The following is a 7,108-nucleotide window of genomic DNA, read 5'->3' as shown; positions in this document are numbered from 1 at the left end:
CACAGTGGGCATGCCTAAACCTGTTGTTGTCATTATTGCGGTCTGAGTTGATTGACACTTGCGGCACTGCCAGTACCAAATGGGGCCCTTGGCTCGGATTACTCCCGGCCACTGGTGATTTCCCCCCCCCCCCAGCAGGAACTTTCTCGGTAAGCTAAATGGCCGATCCGCTCCTGCCTGTTCACAAGGCCTTCCGCGACCAAGCTTACGTTCCCGTGAGCTATTCTTCAGTGGTATACATTGCGGGTGATGTCAGTTACTGGAGAACGTGCATCCATGCCGGTGCCTGCAGAGAGTGTGCACTGGTTGACAGAGGATGTTATGCATTGCTTGCTCCATATGTAGAAATTGGCAGCTGCTTATGGACAGGGTGGATTGATCAGGCACATTTTTTACATTGTACACTGGGAAGTCCCCAAGTGCACAATGCTCAAGTTGACTGGTTGCTGTGGATGCCACCCAGTTAGCATCGTCCAGTTCTGCACATTGCCCTGTGTTACTTGAAGACTCGGTTGGTGTGAGATTCCTCTGTTGATTATATCCATTCTTGTTACACTTTCTCCATGCCGTCATGTGACTGGTGGCTTCCACATGGAGGTTTTGATGTGCTTTGGGGGGTGTGGAGCACCCACACGGCGGCATCTCCTAACGGTCCACGTATCCCCTTGCTTTGCTGAGATCCTTCTGGTTTGAGATTAGGAAAGATAATAATCTTTTATTGAAGGAGCACAGTTCAGCTGCTTTTTGGTGCACCATGTGGATGGGATTGTGCACATTTTTGAAGGTTTCGTCTCAGCTCCTGCCGTCCTCCTTCCCCGCACTGGCAAACTAGGGGCCTTTTTTAAAAAAAATCTGCAGCTGCTAGATTGCTGTAGTGCAATAATGGTATAATGCTCTATTGTCACGATCCAGTTGCCAACTTTCATTTTTAAAAAGTCTTTCCTTTGCTGAGATATGGTACACCTTTCCCCTTATATCTATGCAATGAAATGCGCTGGATAGTGACTTGTTTAAAAAAAAACCCCAACAAACCTTGGGTCTGGTAGATTGCAGCTGTAGATCATGGTAATATTATTGTGCTGTCACTGATTTTTGAGAAAAGCCCTCCAATGGCAGAAGGGAAAGGGAGACCAGAGGAAGCAGAAGAAAGGGGAATGTGGGGGAAAGAGCCCATGGGGAAGCTTCTTTGCCATTGCAAGAGGCCCTCTGCATTCAGACCAGCAGCAAGAGCCGTGCAGAAAACCATCGCTGTTGTGGGACCAGCCTACGTGCACAACCATTAGTGTGCATGCACATTCTCCATTACACTTCCATTAATAACCGTGCACAGGGGTCCTTTATGAGTAAATTGTAAGGAAATCGGCAAACGTTGACATTTACCAGTAATTTTAGAAGGCCTGCTGGGAAACGTCAGAAATGTTTGTGTCGTGACCACTTGTTTTTTGATGTTCCCAGGGCATATTATTAATAAACGGCCAGCATTGAGAGAGATGGAAAGGAAGTGGTTGCTTGGATGCTTAATTTAAGGTGCTGGTAAATTTCAAGATCTTCTGCCTTTCCTCAGTTCTATGAAGGACTATTGGTAAATGTTAACATTTACCAAACTTCCAATATCTAACAGCAATATGTACAGTTTAGCTATCAGTGGGAATTTCTCCAGAAACTGCCCATCAGTGCGACTCAGAAACGGCCCTGAGTGCTGAGAATATAATTTTGTTTTTCCAAAGAGTCGGCCCCATTGATCCGCACGGGCTGGCTGTGGGGTCGATGCTGCCTTCACTTCCGCCCAGCACTCTAGTTTCTGGGCAAGGAGCGTCCTCCATATACCCAAGTTGCTGTTCTTGACCGAGGGCTTCCTTCTATGTGGCCAAGTCAGAATGTGAGGCCTTTTCTTCAGAGCCGCTTTGCAGATTTTGCTTCGCGCTTTCCAGCTGTTCAAGACACTGTGGTTTTTGTGGGATTCCTCTGGATGCAAATTGATCCAGATTCAATTCGTCTCATCAGTTAAATCCCCCAAACGATCTGTTAGGACATTAAAAACAAAACAAAAAAACACCCTCCCGGTCAACATATGAGATTGGCAGCTATCGCGGCTCTCTTGTGATTAGCAGATGAAGGATTAGATACTTCCTTAAATTAGGAAAATCAAATGTTCCACTTTTGGGGAGGGCTGTTAGGACATTTAAAAAAAACCCTCCTGGTCAACCTATGAGATTGGCAGCTATCGCGACTCTCTTGTGATTAGCAGATGAAGGATTAGATACTTCCCTTAAGTTAGGAAAATCAAATGTTCCACTTTTGGGAGGGGGGGGGTAAGGGAGGGTAAATTATATTGGTGTAGTTGTGGGAGGCTTCTCAGTTTGGTTAGAAAATCTGAAAAAGACGTGAGCAGGGCCAAACTGACCTTTTGGCCAATCCTGTACTACAGTTTTCTGTATTTTCTATACCTTACAGAACTGGCATTAGGGTAAAAATTGAGAGGATGAGCTGCAGAGTCCTGGGTTCAGATGTAACTACAGTCACAGACTTGCTGGGTGGCCTTAAGGAAATCCTCTGTCTCTGCCCCTCCTGTGTACACACTGGGAGTAAAAATACCAACCAACCTTACTGATTCATTGTAAACAGTCCTGAAGATGCTCAACTGTATGGGAAGCGTTATGCGCACACACTCAAGGTGCTATATATGAATAAAAGATTGCAAATGATTGTTTAGTCGACTGATTGCTTGGATTAATTAATTAAAATATTTTAAATGCTTGAGAACGTATTTTTGATTCATTGGGCAGCAGGGTTTTTTTAATTTTGGGTTGTTTTTTTTAACAAGAGTTCGCAAAAATGGGTAACGGTCGCCCCGCCTTAATCGTGCACAGAGGGAGCACCCCCTTTCCAGGTGATTTCGTACTGTGAGATGCGCCTCTGCATCGGGATAGGCTAGCCTGATCGCATCAGATCTGGGAAGCGTTCGTGATTGGATGGGAGGCCACCGAGGAAGCCCAGGGTCTCTTTGCAGAGGCAGGCAATATCAAACCACCCGCGAATGCCTCTTGCCTTGAAAACCCTGTGGGGTTGCCGTTAGATGGCTGCAACATGATGGTGGTTACACATGCAGGCAACATTCCCTGTTAAGGTTGGATTAGTACTCGGTTCGATACATCATGACTCGGACCACAACATAAGAAACACGCGTTCACTCAGTACTTTCACACTACAAAGACAACGGCCAAGTGGCCAACTATATACACTTCCAAGGGAACACCCCTAGATTCCATTGGGGGGTTTGAATCTCCCGCCAAGGTTTCTATTGGTTCCCCTAGTGGACCTTAGGAGCCTCGTCCCTATTGTTCTTTTGGGAATCAAGCTCTGCCCGCCTGGCTACTGCCTGGTGGCGGTTCCAGGACACAACAGCCCACACGTTACCAGTTGCCATTCCTAGAACACGTTCACACAGCATTTGTTCCCCTTCACTCTTGTCTGTCCGCTCTGACTTCCAAACTGGTTCTCGTTTCGGAGAAGTCAGCTGTCCACAGTAAACTGGCACACGGGGGCTGTCTACCAGCAATTGTGTGTGTTTGCTTTAGGATTGTTTTGTATGTAATGTATTAATTCCTCACAAGTTTCATACAGAATAAATGGGAGGGAGAAGGGTTAATGCATCAGGAAGTGACTCAAGAAATAATGAAGGGTATAAACCAAATTAAAATAGATAGAGATAAAGAATTGGTGAGGAAATTTATATGGAAATGGTATAGAACTCCGGCTCAGATAGCGTATATGATTAAAGGAACGAATCCAAAGTGTTGGCACTGTGGCCAAGAAGTAGGTCTATACGCCCATATGTGGTGGGAATGTAAAGTGGTTAAGGAATTTTGGCAAAAGATTGTAAGGGTTATCTATGATTTATTTCAAGTTAATATAGAGATTAATAGGGACTTGCTTATTTCGGGAATATTGGGAAATAAAAAAGTGGGAAGAAATTAATGGGAGTTATATAAAATTATGGTTTTAGCCGAGATGGCTGTAATAGCATTGGGATGGAGGGATAGGCATAAATGGACAATGGAAAATTGGAATAATTATGTCTTTGAACGCGTACAATCAGATATATTCGCACAGATAATTACTGAAGAGACATGGGAGGAGAAATGTCAAAAGATTACAAATAAATGGGTGGGATATAAGGAATGGGTGGAAAGGGGGGAAGCCAATCCAAATATCCAAATACGAATGAAGAATCTGTGCACATGGTTAAAAATATGAAGATACTATAAAGGAGGGAGGGGTAAAAGGATAGCACAATGATTTAATGTAAAAGTATGTATATAAGCTGCAATAATTATAATAAATTAAAAAATAAGTTTCACTCCATCTGTAACTATCGCTACTGTTGGGTCCATTTCAGGAAGAAGAGTTGGGCCCTTTCAGCACTCTCCTTTTAATCCGTGTTCACTGCTGTGCCTCCAAGCAATTCTGCACTTAAAATCGAATTCAGCCTTTTTAATCCAGGTTTCCCCCCCATTCTGCACTAAAATCGAGTTCAGCCTTCTTTTTATTCGGGGTCCCCCCCCCATTCTGCATTACATTATCTCCCTCCAGTGGTCAGCCCGGTTTCAGCCTGCTGTTGTCCCCAGTTATTTGGATGCTGTTTTGCCGTGGACTGAGAACACTGAGAAATTCCAGAGTGGAAGGCAGATGCGGAAAGGACCTTGTAATTTATATCCTGCTTTTCTTAAGGAGTCTCAAAGCGGCTTACAATTGCCTCCCTTTCTCCACAACAGAGACCTTGTGAAGGAGCTGGGCCTGAGAGAGCTCTGATAGAACTGTGACTGGCCCAAGGTCACCTAGCAGGCTTCAGGTGGAGGAGGAGTAGGGAATCAAACCCTGCTCTGCAGATTAGTTTCCGCCACTCTTAGCCACTACACCACATCGACACTCAGGGGGTTGCCAGAATTTCCCCCCAAGCTTAGGCCCAGCAGCATGGCCATCCTGACTGGTGATACTGGGGGATGTTCCCTATTCCCAGTAGGAGGAGTATCCAGCAGGAGGGCTCACCACAGAGTCCCCAGTCCTATTGCCTTGGTGCAATCTCTTGTTTCCTGGTAGGAGTGTCGGAAGGAGTGGGAACCCTTCCTCTTCCGGCTTGTTTTTTAAAAATTGAAAACATGGTCCCCTGTCTTAACGAATGCAAAAGGCTTTTGAAGAGAGATCAAATTTTCAGTGCATCTTTTGGTTAGATCAAGTTGAGTAGTTGTGTTTGTCTGTAGCTCAGAGGTTAAGTCAATGAGCTGCAGACCAGAAGGTCTAGTAGTTCAGCAGTTCAAGACCCTAGTGCTGCATGATGGAGTGAGCTCCCGTCTCTGGCCTCAGCTCCTGCCAACCTAGCAGTTCGAAAGCAAGAAATTGCAAGTAGATAAATAGGTACCACTTTGGTGGGAAGGCAACAGCATTCTGTGTGCCTCGGCGTTTAGTCATGCAGGCCACATGACCACGGAAATGTCTTCGGACAGCGCTGGCTCTTCGGCTTGGAAACAGATGAGCACCGCCCCCTAGGGTCGGATTCGACTAGCTTTCAAGGAAGGGAAGCCTTTACCTTTAGCAGTAGAAAAGGGCAAGAGTCCAGGAGCACCTGAAAAACTAACAAAATATGTGGCAGGTTCTGACGAAGTGAGTAGGAACTCATGAAAGCTCATCCCGTGGGCCGTGCCACGAATTTACTTCATCTTTAAGGTGCTACTGGACTCTTGCTCTTTTCTTTTGGTTAGGTTACTGTTGCTGCCATTCTTATTGACTGCAGCGGCTGTGTTTGGCAAAGGGGATTTGTGCATTTGCTAGGCAGAACTGCCTTGGCAGCCCATTTTAAGGGTTTGTACATAATTGTAGATTTTTCGGGCTGTTCGGCCGTGGTCTTGGCATTGTAGGACCTGATGTTTCGCCAGCGGCTGTGACTGGCACCTCAGAGGTGAAACACAGAAAGATGGACCTACCCACTACACCAAACTGGTTCCCATCACCTGCCAGATGAGATCCTTGCTTGGAAAAGGCCTCGGACTGAATATGGGGCCATCTGCATGCAGAACATTGGGACTCAGACTACACTCTTGACAACGTTTCCTAACCATACACGGGGTTACCAACTGTATTGCTTTCCTGTGCCTTTTAACAACAATCTGGCCCAGTGGCAATGTTCCCTCTAAGCTGTGGAATTTTGTGAGCAAAAAATCTACTTTGTGAGCTACTGGCATTAAAGTTGTGAGCAAGCGATTTGACTGCTGCAGAAATTAGTTTGCTCTGGAGCCATCCTTCCTGAGCTATGATACAAATCTGTGAGGTGGAGGCTAAAAATCTGTGAGCTAGCTCACACTAACTCAGTTTAGAGGGAACACTGCCCAGTGGTCTGCTAATCTGGAGGCAGCTGCTTGCAGACAAGTGAATTTTTTCCTGGAAAAGGGTGGTTAAGCTCCTGGGGGGGGAGGGGGGAGGAATATTATGTTTAGAAAAATGCATTTAAGATTTCGTCAAGCACCATGTCTGCTGACTGCAATTTATATAACGCTAAGCATCCTACTACTCAGCCCACACCAAGAATGTAATTTTTTTTCTTCACCTACTAAATTTCTTTGTATTGGTTTTCTGCTAAATGAAAGAGCAGAATGAATTGTTCGAAAAAGCTGACCCAGCCACAAAAAGCCATGTACAGGGCTGGATCCTGCTAGCTTTTCCGCCAGGACGGGAAGGAGGGGTCTGGTTTGATCCCGCCCCCCCCCAAAAAAATAGTATGCTGTGGAACATGGGCCCAGATACAGAGAAGCTCACATAGAGCCTGCATGGTGATTAACTGAGTATTGTGATAACGGTTAATACAGCAAAGTTTTGCTCAGTCATAGAAGCATAATACTGAGTGCAGTAACTAAACCTCCCAAGAAGTACATTGCAAAAAAAGGTTCATGTTCAGGTTGCTGTTGAAAGGAAAGGAAAGGTTGCTGTTGAAAGGGAAGGGAGAGAAGGGAAGGGAGGAAGGGAGAGAAGCCTAATCGAAAGAGCGCTTTCCTTCTCACAAATGGCCACCTTGTCCGGCATCGTGTGTGTGGGAGTATGAGGAGGAGGAGGAGGA

The sequence above is a fragment of the Gekko japonicus genome, unplaced genomic scaffold (genome assembly GCF_001447785.1).
Source record: "Gekko japonicus isolate JY-2015 unplaced genomic scaffold, Gekko_japonicus_V1.1 scaffold2076, whole genome shotgun sequence".
Taxonomy (NCBI): domain Eukaryota; kingdom Metazoa; phylum Chordata; class Lepidosauria; order Squamata; family Gekkonidae; genus Gekko; species Gekko japonicus.
Note: the sequence above shows the minus strand (reverse complement) of the source record.